This window comes from Mytilus edulis, chromosome 2, assembly GCF_963676685.1.
Source record: "Mytilus edulis chromosome 2, xbMytEdul2.2, whole genome shotgun sequence".
In the NCBI taxonomy this organism is placed as follows: Eukaryota; Metazoa; Mollusca; class Bivalvia; order Mytilida; family Mytilidae; genus Mytilus; species Mytilus edulis.
The window spans coordinates 41147410-41162125 of record NC_092345.1 but is presented as its reverse complement, the minus strand read 5'-3'; the positions used below and the strand labels follow the sequence as shown (position 1 = coordinate 41162125).

Here is a 14716-nt window from a genome sequence, read left to right as displayed (position 1 = left end):
ATGCACAAATTTGTGTTAATGCGGAAGAATATTATATATATATCAAGAAAGTTTTGCAGGAAAATATGAATGCCTACTCAAATCCAATCTATAAGAAAATCAAATTAATTCAGAAGAGTGTCCAAGCACTTTTTTAAGCAATTTTTGAACCAAAATTATCACCCAAAAAAATCCCCTTTTTAAACATTCAGAATATATTTTTGAATGGCATCATAATCCATATGGCACAATAACAAAAAAATAAGATAAATAAATGCTAATAGTAAATATCCAACCTGCTTTTTCAACAAAATTTTTACTAAAATAATTACACTGTTATTTCCATTATGTCTGACTTTCACAATTTGCAAAATGTGAAGTTATTAACTTGGTCTCATCTGCTCATGGGCAATATTTTCTATAAAAAAAATATTATGGATTTTGTACTTATGTTAGAAACATTACTGATATAAACCTTAAAAATACATTGAATGAATATCTGGCAAGTACAATTGAGAGTGCTTACCAGTTTTATATAGAATTTACATTTCTATGAACATATAAACTCCTGTTAAAAAAATATCAGTGTTGTATTGGATCTTGTGAAGGATGTTGCTGATATAAACCTTTGATTTAAATTTCATACATTGAATTGTACAATTGAGAGTGCTTTAACTTAATAAACTAAGTGCATACATTTCTAAGGGACTTTCCTCCTGCAATTTTTTTTATCAGCCCTGACTTTCAAAATCATCCCCTACATAGATATATAAACCTTCAAAGAAATTTCAAATCAATCCTGCAAGAAATGTAAGCTCAAGAGTGCTAATACAGTGCAAATTTCCATATAATTCATATTTACAAGTTACAACACTTTTTAAAAACATAGTTGTTTGGAACTGATTTTCAAAATTGTCCAAAACTTTGCTGATAATTATACCTATGATATAAATTTCACAGATAGTTACTTGTGGGAGGGTAACAAGACCTTACATGCTTATGGGTTAGAGGTACAGACTAGAGAGATGCCCAGTATTTCTTTGAACCTCAGTTCCCCAAAACACATTACACTGGGCATAAAAAAGATCTATCCTATTTATTATTATTGGTCCTATAATGAACATAAGATTTATGTGACAGAAAGAAATTTTGATAGTCAATTTTGGCTGATGTATAATGCTCTGTGCAGATACAAAAGATATTCTTTCAAATGATAATCTAAACAATCAATGTTACACTTGTCATGAATAACTTATAGCTGTATGCTAAGACATGACTCGTAAGTCTAGGATTAAAGCATATAATGCAACTAATTATTTAGAAGAATGACCACAATTAATCTAAATTAAACCACAATTCTTTCTGGCAATTATGTGCCCATATAGGACATAATAAGAATTGTCAAATCAACTAATACAGTACTTTTACAAAGTACTAAGATCCGCAAATAAAAATATAATATATCATTTTCCTCCATTTTATATAAAAAATATTACTTTCAGTTTAATTGCTTTACCTCTATATTCATAGCTGTCCAGATGAAACCTCTATATTCATAGCTGTCCAGATGAAACCTCTATTTACTTATTTAGATAAAGTTAATTTGATATTTCCTATTACACTTAAAATCATGTCTTGCAAATTTATAAATGAAGAAATGTTTTAAAGCACTCTGATAAAAAAAATGTGTGGACTTCCAAAATTATAACAGTCTTTATTAGAATAAAAGTAACTTCTTAAAACAGCAGGAGTCCTGAAGTTAAATAGGAAAGTAGTTTAAGAAATTGGACAATGATTAATTTTCCAAATCTTATGCATGTATTAAAATGATATACTAGTCTACTATTTTAAAAAGGGAAACATGATGAATGTATTGTTTGGCATCATTCAAATTACCTCAACAATTTTCAAATATAATCCTGAAATAAAACCAGTTTGAGAACTAATAAAACCACACACATCTATAAAATGTCTTTATCATATTGGCTATCATATTTAAGATCCTTTAAGTTTTGATCTCAATTTATTCATTACACATACAACAAGCTCTAATCAGGCTTTCAAAAAAGAAACAATTTGAAACTTTAACTTCTTACTTAAATCAATTTATTCAAGCAAATTAATGAACCCTAATATTCCATTTCAAGTCTAATCTGTTTTGGAAGTACACTAATAGATAATTAATGTCTAAACAGACAGACAGATGCAGTATCATAAACTCAATTATATAGTATAGCACATGTCCATTACAAAATTAAAAAAAAAAACAATGTTTGGAGTTGTGCACTTGCTTTCATAACTTTTAATCAGGAGTCATTTTTGGATTTTTACAGATTTCCCACCAACTCCTTCTTTTTTGATAAAATGCCTTGAGATTGTGTTATCAGTTAAGAAACAAGAACAAGATTGTCTCCAGTAACATCAAGAGAGAAAACAAAAGCACACTGTTCAAAATTCGGGTTAAATCAAAGAACTTTTTTTTAGTGTTTTCTCTTATTTTCAATATGCCTAATAACCAGAGCTTGGTTGGTATACTCAAAGTTCAATGTTCGGAGAGTTAAAAACAACATAAAAAGTATCCCCTTTTCTGTTTACAAAAGTGCAAAACCTTTGTAAAGAGAGTATTTGTATACTTGAAATCAGTTGAGTCCCTTTACAGCATTTTATTCCAAATATTTGCTTAATTATGAACCCCTCTCCCCCTTTTCCCTTTTTTATAATCCTGGTTCTGCACCTACTTCCAGGAAATATTCAGATCCATAAATGTCTAAAATCTTTAACTGGAATCAATTAAAATGCAAAACTTTAGCATATTTTTTTTTCTAATTTTAACAAAACTATAATTGCAGAGAATGAAGATTCACCAAACCAGAGACATATAATACAATTGTATTATGTCTGTGTCAAAACTAAGTTACAAAATTATGATAATGAAGTTTACACAGAAGAAAAATCTCAAAATATAAAGGTTTTGTACTTTTATGTTTATAAAGGACTTTATTACACATCCTGCATGCTTATTTGTATCTTTAAATCAAACAACACCTTTAGGCATGTACATTACATAACTCACAACCTACATGTACAGCACGCCACAATTATTCACATTTTTACCTTTTAAAATTTGAAAATACACAAAAACATACATACCACTTGACTTTATTCCACTTCTAGATATTAGTTTTCTTAATGATTTAAATCCATTTCCGTGTAATCATGTTTAAAGAATTTTAATCACTTTAGATATTATAAATGTAGGTATATTGATCCTCTGCACAGTGTGTGTTTTTCTTTTTATCAAAACATAATCAATCTTTATACAACTAAACATAAATTCAATCAAGCAATGGTATCATGACCCTACATATAAAGATAAAAATCCTCAACAGCTGATTGCAAATGCAGTTTCCAGATTTCCCCTAAACACCTACCTTTTAAACACCATGTAGAAAGATATCCATGTTACAAAGCCATGGATGGATCAATTTAAAATCAATCTAGTTCAACATTACACCGGATGACCATGCCTAAGTATCCACTATTTTTATAAAATGAGACCAGGCCAAAACCATAAACGATAAACCACACTTTGATTTTCAGATGTTTATACAGTACAATGAGACTTATGGTCCATTCTCCTAATGTTTACCTGTGCGAAGTCATGTGATCAAGGTATTTAATGGATAGGCGATCAATATGTTACTTGTAATCCATCTTAAAATTCACCAAACAATACATTACACAAATAGACCAAATAGTAAATTTATTTTTCAAAGAAAGAGAAACAACTATTTCTCCCTATATATAGCTAATTACTAAACAATTAGCTTATCAGAAAATTTCAATTCAAACAAATTCAATAAACATTTAATATTGGAATACATGTACCTTCAAAAGTAAATAATGCAAATTCAATTTCTCTGTAATGTATATCAATACATTAAACTTAAATCATTATTGCAACCATCTTCTAAGTTCTTTACAAAAAAGTAATTTGATCTAAAACGATTCACTACAATATGAAACTAGACAATAAGGTCTTAAGAGCCTGAACTACCTCACCTATCAAAAATGATGCATTTTATATAAATCTTTTATCTTTTTTCACACAAAAATACATGAACATTTATATTTTCAAATATACACTTGTTTAGGGCATTCAATTTGTATTCAGATGAATCAACCAATTTGCTATCATTACCATGAGCACAACAGTAGTAAAGAAGCAAAAAAATGATCAAAAGTTTTGCTAAATTTTCCAAGGTCAGATAAACCAAGGATTTGTATATTTAGATCTTTTATACAAATCCCTGGATAAACCCTGCCAGACAGATATGTGCACCTTACAATTATTCCATACACCATACAAATCCCTGGACAAACCCTGCCAGACAGATATGTGCACCTTACAATCATTCCATACACCATACAAATCCCTGGATAAACCCTGCCAGACAGATATGTACACCTTACAATCATTCCATACACTATACAAATCCCTGGACAAACCCTGCCAGACAGATATGTGCACCTTACAACTATTCCATACACTATACAAATCCCTGGATAAACCCTGCCAGACAGATATGTGCACCTTACAACCATTCCATACACTATACAAATCCCTGCATAAACCCTGCCAGACAGATAGGTGCACCTTACAACCATTCCATACACTATACAAATCCCTGGATAAACCCTGCCAGACAGATATGTGCACCTTACAATCATTCCATACACCATATAAATCCCTGGATAAACCCTGCCAGACAGATATGTGCACCTTACAATCATTCCATACACCATACAAATCCCTGGATAAACCCTGCCAGACAGATATGTGCACCTTACAATCATTCCATACACTATACAAATCCCTGGATAAACCCTGCCAGACAGATATGTGCCCCTTACAATCATTCCATACACTATACAAATCCCTGGATAAACCCTGTCAGACAGATATGTGCACTTTACAATCATTCCATACACTATACAAATCCCTGGATAAACCCTGCCAGACAGATATGTGCACCTTACAATTATTCCATACACTATACAAATCCCTGGACAAACCCTGCCAGACAGATATGTGCACCTTACAATCATTCCATACACTATACAAATCCCTGGATAAACCCTGCCAGACAGATCTGTGCACCTTACCACCATTCCATACACCATACAAATCCCTGGACAAACCCTGCCAGACAGATATGTGCACCTTACAACAATTCCATACACTGCAAATCCCTGGATAAACCCTGCCAGACAGATATGTGCACCTTACAACCATTCCATACACCATACAAATCCCTGGATAAACCCTGCCAGACAGATATGTGCACCTTACCACCATTCCATACACCATACAAATCCCTGGATAAACCCTGCCAGACAGATATGTGCACCTTACAATCATTCCATACACCATACAAATCCCTGGATAAACCCTGCCAGACAGATATGTGCACCTTACCACCATTCCATACACCATACAAATCCCTGGATAAACCCTGCCAGACAGATATGTGCACCTTACCACCATTCCATACACCATACAAATCCCTGGATAAACCCTGCCAGACAGATATGTGCACCTTACAATCATTCCATACACTATACAAATCCCTGGATAAACCCTGCCAGACAGATATGTGCACCTTACAATCATTCCATACACTATACAAATATAGTTGACATATTGACTATAATATCCAAGAAACAGACCAAGGATTTGTATAGTTAGTTAACTATACAAATCCTTGAACAGACCAAACAATGAAACCTTATAATCATTCAATGCACCAAATAAGTATGACCTATTCTTCATTGTATACGAAACAGATTTAAATGGGAAAACTTAACTAAACTAAATGAACCATAAAAATGAGTTCATGGTCAGATGATACTTGCCACAGAAAAAAAAATTATAAACCTTACAAATTTTCCATACATTAAATATAGTTGACCTATTGATTATATTTGAAAAACAAAGTAAAATACAGAAAACTAAACCTTAACCAATGAACCAGAAAAACGCGGTCAAGGTCAAATGACACATGCAAAACTAACATGTACACCTTACAATCATTCCATACATCAAATATAGTATCCTTAATAGTTATTTCAGAAATGATCAAATCACAAAACTAAATAGTCCAATGAACTATGAAAATAAGGTCAAGGTGAGATGAAACATGTCATACAGACATGTAAACTTTATAATCATGCCATACCGTGAGTAAATACAGCTTATCTATTGCTTAATTATAATATCTGAGAAACAAACCATGCATACCACCCAAACTTAACATTGACTGATGAACCATGAAAATGAGGTTAATGTCAGATGAATCTATCATTTCGAAATGCAAACCTTATAATCATTCCACACCCCTTATATAGTTGACCTATTGCTTAAATAGTATTTGAGATATGAACTTGACCTTGAAAACTTAACCTAAATCATGGATCCAAGAAAACTTGATCACTGATCCAAGAAAATTAAGTCTAGGTTGGGTGAAATATTCTTCAATCTTGGTATATGTTCATACCCAGAATTTAAGTGTCATGCAAGTCAAACAGTTTTGACAATAAAAATGCTTCTTTAAGTATAGGTGAATATTTTCAGAATCTTAACATTCACAAATAATAACACACTTGAAACATAACAACCTTGAAAGTGTTTTACATAGCTATAACACTGACCATAAAATCCCTTAAATTAAAAGTTGAATATTCCTAATGAATCTGAAGAAATTCAGTGTGCTACAAAGGTGAGAAAATTGAAAGATAAAGTAATCTAATGCTATCTATGTCACCTATAAGGTAAAATCATTTCATATCTCAAACTGATAGGTATGTCCTTTCTGATGGCAACAGATTATATACACAAGAGTCTAAACAAGATCTATCAAATATTAACTACAATGGTATATAACCAGTCTCAAGCATTGTGTAAATCATTCACATCTCCTCAAAATTCAGTAGTTTAAACCAAAATCCACAAAAGTATGTGCATCAATAATCATGCTGTTGGATTTAGGTTCAAAAGACAGTAAAGGTAATCCATGAATTTATGTATTTTTAAGGGAAACATAGCAAATGAAGGAAAATAACAAAACAAAAAAGGATCAGTGATGTGCAAGTTCAATTAATCATCACACATTTAACATATTTTAAAGCTTTTTTTGTAAACTTGGAATAAGCTTAACCTTTAAACTTAAAAGTAAAACTTTTTTTTATTTCAAATGAAACAATGACCACAGTACATGTATGACTTGACTGTAGCTAAATTTCATACAGTTATGAGAGCAAAGAAAAACTTAGAACATTTTATATTACAAAAGCTATTGGCACATATATGACAAATTTATATCATGTGTATGTCTGAAAAGAACAAACAACTGTATGGATTTCATAAAAAATTCAACCAACTTTACATTCTACATCATAATTTATGGTGCACATATTTACTTTGATATCAATAGTGTAGGCAATCTTTTTTCATAATATTTAGTTTTGATCTTTAATACAGAATGTCAATTAAACACTGACTATTTAGCCTTCTATACTCAGGTAAAAATTAAATACCCTGGGTTAACTTAGTACAAGTGCATCAGAATTAATCAATATCTGGATCATGAATAAACATTTCAAATTCAAAATCTTCCTGCATAAACTGAAGTTTTAGGTCCTTACCTGGGGTAATTTGCTTGAAAATCAACCTGAATATTGTCAAAGTTTAATCCATTGTAGGGTTTAACAACAGAATCTCCAAAACAAAAGCACATCAAGAAAGATTCATCTGGTTTGGATAACTACATCCAAAGCAAAAAGAGAAATGCTACGATTCATTTGTCACACACCAGTATGTGTTTTCATAATCAATTGAAGTGAACGTTCTTTGGTAAAAGGTAAAAAATGTTCAAATTTATTTCAAACTGATAAGTAACCTTACAAAACCTCTTTCAAGTTTGAATGGAACTATAAGGATCAACGAAGTGTGACTGCTTACTCCCCCAGATTGCAAAGGGGAAAAAATTTCTTTGTTAAGTTTTTGATTGATTCACATACATAAATCTATAACTGTATTTTTTTTAAGTAAATTTAATCAACAGCTGTCGCAAATGAAAAAAAGTGATAAAATTATGCATCAAAAGATTTCTGCTGGTTAGAATTCAATTCAATGTTCTTTGACAGTAACTTGATTTTTATCATTTTTTCATACACTTTGAACTCTTGAACTGTAAGGCAATAGAATAAGAGATTGATTGCAACACAAATTGAATTTTATAGTGACTCAGGTTGAAAAGTTTTATGCCTAAGCACAGATCTTGCACCAAATGATTAAACAGAGCCTGGATAAACGAAAAAAGTCTTATTAAATTTTTTTAATGTTTCTTTTGCTCTAGTTGGATGCATTATGTTATGATATATTTTGAGGATTTATGATTTGAAGAAGCCTCAAATGTTTTCACCAGAACTGGTTTGTACAGTATGCTGTTTTGAAATTTGTTTGTTTCTCATCAATGTTTTGTTTCTTGTTCTATTTAAGGTGAAATATGTTAAAATGGGCTGGTAGATTCAAAATGTTGATTATCACTTGAGTTGCAGTCAATACATCCTATAAATTAAAAACAGTAACCTAGCTGGTAACAATTGGGAGTCTTTTTGGATTACAAAATATACTAGAAGTTATGTATAGAATTTTTCAAAACAACAAATCTTTGAACAAATGAAAATTCTTCATACTATTTTAACACTATATTGAACAAAAACATATTTCATATAGCATCCTGGTGAACAGGGAAATTTGATATAATCAACTTGTTTCTAGAAAAAATAGTGTCACATCCAAAACAAAATCTATAAGAGAATTATTTCAAATAGTGTCACATAACTCTGATAATGTGGAGAACACTGCAATGATGTAGTCTTTTTTTTTTACCTGAATACATAAATGATACACAGAATCAGAAATTTGGACACAATGATAACTACTTCCATGAATTTGTAGATGTGAAAGATATATTGTTTTGAGCTGACTTGGTGGGAAGTTTAGCTATAAAACCAGGTTTAACCCACTATTTTCTATAAGATAATGCCTGTATCAGGTCATGAATATAATAGTTATTTTCCATTTGCTGAGTTGGTTGATATAGTCAAGCTTTTGCTATAGTCAGGATTTACAGACTTTCCCCAGTTTTTGCAGTTCAGTACTTTCTTGTTATAACCATACACTTACCTGTGATCGTAATTCCAGTAAACACACACTTTATACAGCCCAAAATGGTGCTCTGCAGTTATAAATGTATGCTTGAATTAATTATCTTACCAAGAAATAGAATAATTTTAGGTTTTTTTTTAAGTTGAATCATATGTTTTTCTTCCTTCATTGAATCAGAACTGAGACTACTATAACACATAGTAGTCTCAGATTAGAATGAACAGATTTGTTGGTTTTTCCTTATCTGACAAGTTCTTTGTATTTATAATATTAGCCAATACCTAAACCAAATTATAAAAGATTGAGGAAGAAAAAGATGAATGTTCACATTAGAAAATGTATAAATAATATGTTTTATTTCCTGATATGATAACTCAAACATTTAAATAATATATGTATATGTATATGGAAATAAAAAAAAGTAATCATGCAAACAATTCCAAATAGCAGGTGCACAACTTTTAACCTTGTTATGTGCAATGTTTGTGTGAAGGTTCAAAGTTTTGGGTTCAAAACTGTTGCTCTTTTGCCCATTATGTGAATGTCCCAAATGAGGACTTGCGGCAGGGGACAATTAACTTTTTTTAAATGTTAAGTTACAACCTCAATAAACCCACATCCTGTGTTGTATTCATACACTTACCTTATATAATTATACTAGATTATTTTGGTGTACTTTTGTTGCTGTCTCTTTGAGTTATACTCTTAAATAGATTTAATGAGCTAAACTGTATATATAGTTAGTTCTAATGTTGTACTGTTACACCACTGTCCCAGATTAGGGGAAGGTTTGACACATTTTATAAGTGGGTTAGTGCATTCTCAAGTCCAAAAGTGACAGTTACTAATCTCGTGGTTATCACATTCTGTATGTGCCTGTCCCAAGTCAGCAGCCTGTAATTCAGTAGTCTGGTAGTTGTCGTTTGTATATTTGTTTTTTAAACATTGTTTTATGCATAAATCAGGACATTAGCTTTCTCATTTGAATTGTTTTTCATTTGTTATTTCAGGTCCTTTTATAGTTGGGTTTTGCTCATTGTTGAAAGCATACAGCAACTACCATATCATTTGGTCTCTGGTAGATAGTTGTCTCATTCAGGCAATCATACCACATCTAGTTCTTACATCTTAATCTTTTTTTATTCTTATTAACAACAAACAAACCAAAAATATAGCTTCTAAATTGGTTTATCAAATAACATGAATTAAAAAAATATGTCAAATTCAAAATTATAAGAAAGATACATGAAGTTTAGTCACCTTTTCCATTCTGAAAATTTTCAAAGTTTAAGCAATTTTTATAAGGATAAAACAATATATTTGTAAATATCTGCCAAAGGAAGTTTTGAAAGGAAATTATGTTTTTTTTGTATCCAAGACAAGAAAGAAATTTGATAAAATGTATATATTTTTCGATCTACAACTAAGGGAGGTAATTCAATCGAAAGGTTTAATTTAATAATTTGATAAGGGGATCTTTGATCAATGAAACCATATTTCATAGTAAACCATGAAAAATGTAGGATATCGCATTGCATTTAATGGCATGTTTTAAATTCTAGGTTAACATGGTATATTTATAAACCTAACAGGTGTAGATTACTGTTGATTAGATATGACTAGCAGGAAGATTTACTTTTGAGGCAATTAATCCAATAGCTATTTTACTACTGAAAATAACAGGTTACAGGAAATTACAGGGTGAAAGGTACTTACTTGTAACTTTTGAAAATTTGACTTAAGATTTCCATTTCTAATTCTTGCTTCCTTTCAATTTCACACAGAAATGACCATAATATTAGCACTTGTTAATATATAATATCATGCTTTAGGACAAAAATAGATCAGCACAGGTCATTTTTTTTTTTAAATTGAACTCAACATTTTCACGAGAATGTGGAAATAATAATCATTGCTGCTATTTATCTATGAAATCAAAATAAACTCATCCTTTATCTTAATCAACAAAGAATCTATTTACAGCTTATCTAACAAGGCACTAGAAATGCAGGGGCGGATCCAGCCATTTTAAAAAGAGGGGTTTCCAACCCAGGATAAAGGGGGGTTTCAACGATATGTCCCCATTCAAATGCATTGATCGGCTAAAAAAAAAGGGGGGGTCCAATCCCTGGAACCCCCCCCCCCCCCCTGGATCCGCCAATGAAATGCACTTAAACATTCTTATGTATTCCTAATAATGCCATGATAGATTAACCTTGGTTTACTGGATATTATTTGTAGACAAAAATATTATAATTTGCATTTCGAAAAACAGCAGCATCCAGAGTGTAAAAGAGACTTCTGTAAACTCTTCAGAACCCTAGCATAAATAAATAGGAAATGTTTCCATGGGACACAGATTATGCCCCTGGTTGTACATAAAATTAATATAGAGACACATTAACTGACAGAAACTGTAAAAGTCATGCTACCCAAATTTATACTTGATCAGAGTTTTGTGTTAATAAGCATTGTTTATAAGTTTCATATTGGCTAGTTTAAGCAAACTTCAGTTAGAGAACAGAAACAAAATTATTCAGCATTTTTTCTATTTGAAAAGGGGCATAACTCTAAAATGGTTAAAGTGCCGCAACCAAAATCAGAGTTGATCTGTGTTTTGTAGAAAAAAACTTTGTGAATAAGTTTTATAACATTTGGGTGAAGAAACTAAAGTTAGAGAACAGAAAATCAATTTTGGGACGTCATTTCCAGTCTCAATTTTATTTTATTTTGTTGTTTTCTCCCATTTTACATAAACAACCTTGTTTTACATGTGAGTATTCAATAATGTCAAAAATAGACTTGAAAATAAGTTTGAATATTTGTTTGATAAAATATTGATTATATAATATATATGAAATAAATAAATGAGGACAACTTAAAAGAAATGACTTTTGTCTACAAATAAAGAAATGGAGCTTACCTATATAAAAAAAAAAAAGCAAAAGAAAAAGAAGATGATGAAAACAAAATTGGCTTTGAATGCAATTACAATTTGAAAACTAAGCTGTTAAATAAAATGGTGGCTCATTTCTTGTCAAATTTTATATGTTTGGAAAAATTACAAAATTGGGTGGGGTTGTCAACTCAGTTATTATAGTATGGCCCATTATAAGTGTCCCACTTTAAAACAAACCACATTTAAATTCCCAATAACTAGCCAATAACAGTATCAGGGACATATATATGTCTCTGGCTAAATCTAAATTATAACTCAAGAAATCCATACCTAAAATATAAGTGAAGATGGCCTTACATTCGTATGCAACTTTCATTACTATCAAGAACAAAATAGAAGTACTCCTTATTTGGCAAAATAACATATGTCTCCTTAGAAATCCACCAAGCTCTCTTTCTTTTCTATCTAAATTGCAAAGACCTTAATCTGTTTGAAAGTGTATAATTTGAGAGATAATTGAAGACAATTAGAAATATATTTCCACAGCTACTGTCAATGGTCCTTAGGCTAAAGTATAAGTGTGGTATAATAATAATCCCAACAGGAAGTTGGTACTCACAAAAATTTACATAACTGTAAATATAGCTATTTTTGACAAAGAGTTCATGCTGTTACCCAGGTGGGCTATATGTCAAATAAAGAATCACCTGTATATATGATTATCTCAAACATCTCTGTTTCCGGCCTTTTTAAATAACCTTTGATAAAAATTCATATCAGATTCATAAATTTGTGAAATTATCCTTTAAAAGGTTAGAAAGTCAATTATATGATTGGTTCAAAATTTTAAAACGATAAAACTTCAAAAGTAAAAATCCTTTTAAAGTATTTGAACTTACTATTTAATAATCTCAACAGAAGTATGGCTTAGTTTTATGTGTGCTTTTCTGTATGAACTGAACTTGAATAATGCAAGATACACGTAATCAATCAGAGAAACAGGAATATATTATTATAAAATCAATCTTGTTATTGAGATAACAGGCAAAAACAAAAAACTAACAAAAAAAGAGGACTTGATTTAGTACAAGTTATTTCATTTGTTCAATAATTTCCTTAACAACATTATGATTTTAAAAAGAAACTTGTTTCATATAACTTTTAAAGGGCAATAACTCTTAATAGTGGTAATCAAATAGTTTTGATTATATGATAATTTTACAGGAGTTCAAAGATGATTTTGGTCATGTTGCCTTATTTATAGATCTTATTTGACTAGCAGATCATGTTTGATGTTATCAGTATTTCTCTATGAATTATATTTTGATGGTTATTTGGCCATGTTGACTAATGAAAAGATCTATTCTTTCTTATTAAGAGTGTCTAACAGTAGAATTGTCATTTAAGGGCAATGCCGACTGACAATTTTTTTCTGTTTTGACTTAGTAGTAAATCTTGTCTTGCTGATAATTTTTGCTTTTTCTAAATAATCAGATCTAATAACTCATTAGGAACAAAACAATTGGAGATATTACTGTCCTTAAATAATTAATTTAAGGTGGGTTTTTTCTATCCATCTTTACCTTTTATCTAATGAGTTATTAGATCTGATTATTTAGAAAATATGTGCCAAGGTAAGATTTTCTCTATCCATAACTGTTTGCAGTTTGTAGCCCAGGTCAGTTGGCAGGTTAGTTTACAAACACACTTTATAACTAGACACCCAAGGACGAGTGTGGCTAAGTTTGTTTTTATTTGGCCAAGTAGTTTTAGAAGATTAAATTTTTTATCAAGTTAATGAATGATGGGCGACAATGATGGACAACAGAAGATGGATGGCACAGGGTATCGATAGTTCACAACTTCACACCCATTTTGCCAGGTTATCTAATAAGAGACTCTAAAGACCATGTGTTGCTACCTAGATCAATCAATGTACATCATCAATTATGGCCACTCTGCAACATTATAGGCATTATTTTAATAAAAGGACTTTAAAAATACAAAATTTGTTTATCATGTTTCGCTAATAATTTATAATATTTACAGTTTATTGCTATCTGTAAGTAGAGTTCTGCTAGTATAGTTGTTGAACAATTGATAATTTGCATAAAATAGATAGAAATAGTCAATTTGAGGCAATTATTCCAAAACAGAGTTGACTTACAATATAGGCCTTGTTCCACTTTTTAGATATCTTTGTCACAAAGACGATTTTTACTGATTACAGTCTTTAATCTTACCACCATGATTTCTCCAAAAATGGGGGAAAATAGATTATCTTTAAAGGGAAATAACTCCTATACAGAGTTGACTGAAAATTTTGGCTATCTTCACATATTGAAGAACTTGTTAAGCTTATCATTTGTAATTTTATACAAACGAAAGGTTTTGTGGCTGTATCATGGCATTTAAATCAATGTTGTCCTGACGTCCAAAGACATTTAATTTCCACACCTTATTATAGGTGTATGAATTTCTATGAAATTGTACAAAGTTCCATACCACAAAATAAAAGTTGGGATTGATCTTGGGTGTTATCATCCTAATTGTTTAGGAATTAGGGGCAAAAAACAAGCATTTTTTAGGTTTCCAGAAAATAAATT

At 30.7% G+C, this 14716-nt stretch overlaps 1 protein-coding gene across 4 annotated transcripts in view; it reads right to left on the bottom strand.

Moving 5' to 3' along the window:
* LOC139510178 (protein TANC2-like) overlaps positions 1-9429 on the bottom strand; it is a 69851-nt gene extending 60422 nt beyond the window's left edge. The window contains exon 1 of one of the 4 annotated variants that reach the window (XM_071296540.1): positions 9230-9429. The gene's annotated coding sequence lies outside the window, so the exon portion shown is untranslated. The other 3 variants (XM_071296539.1, XM_071296537.1, XM_071296538.1) reach the window with 3 other exon arrangements.
* Positions 9430-14716: the final 5287 nt, after the last annotated feature.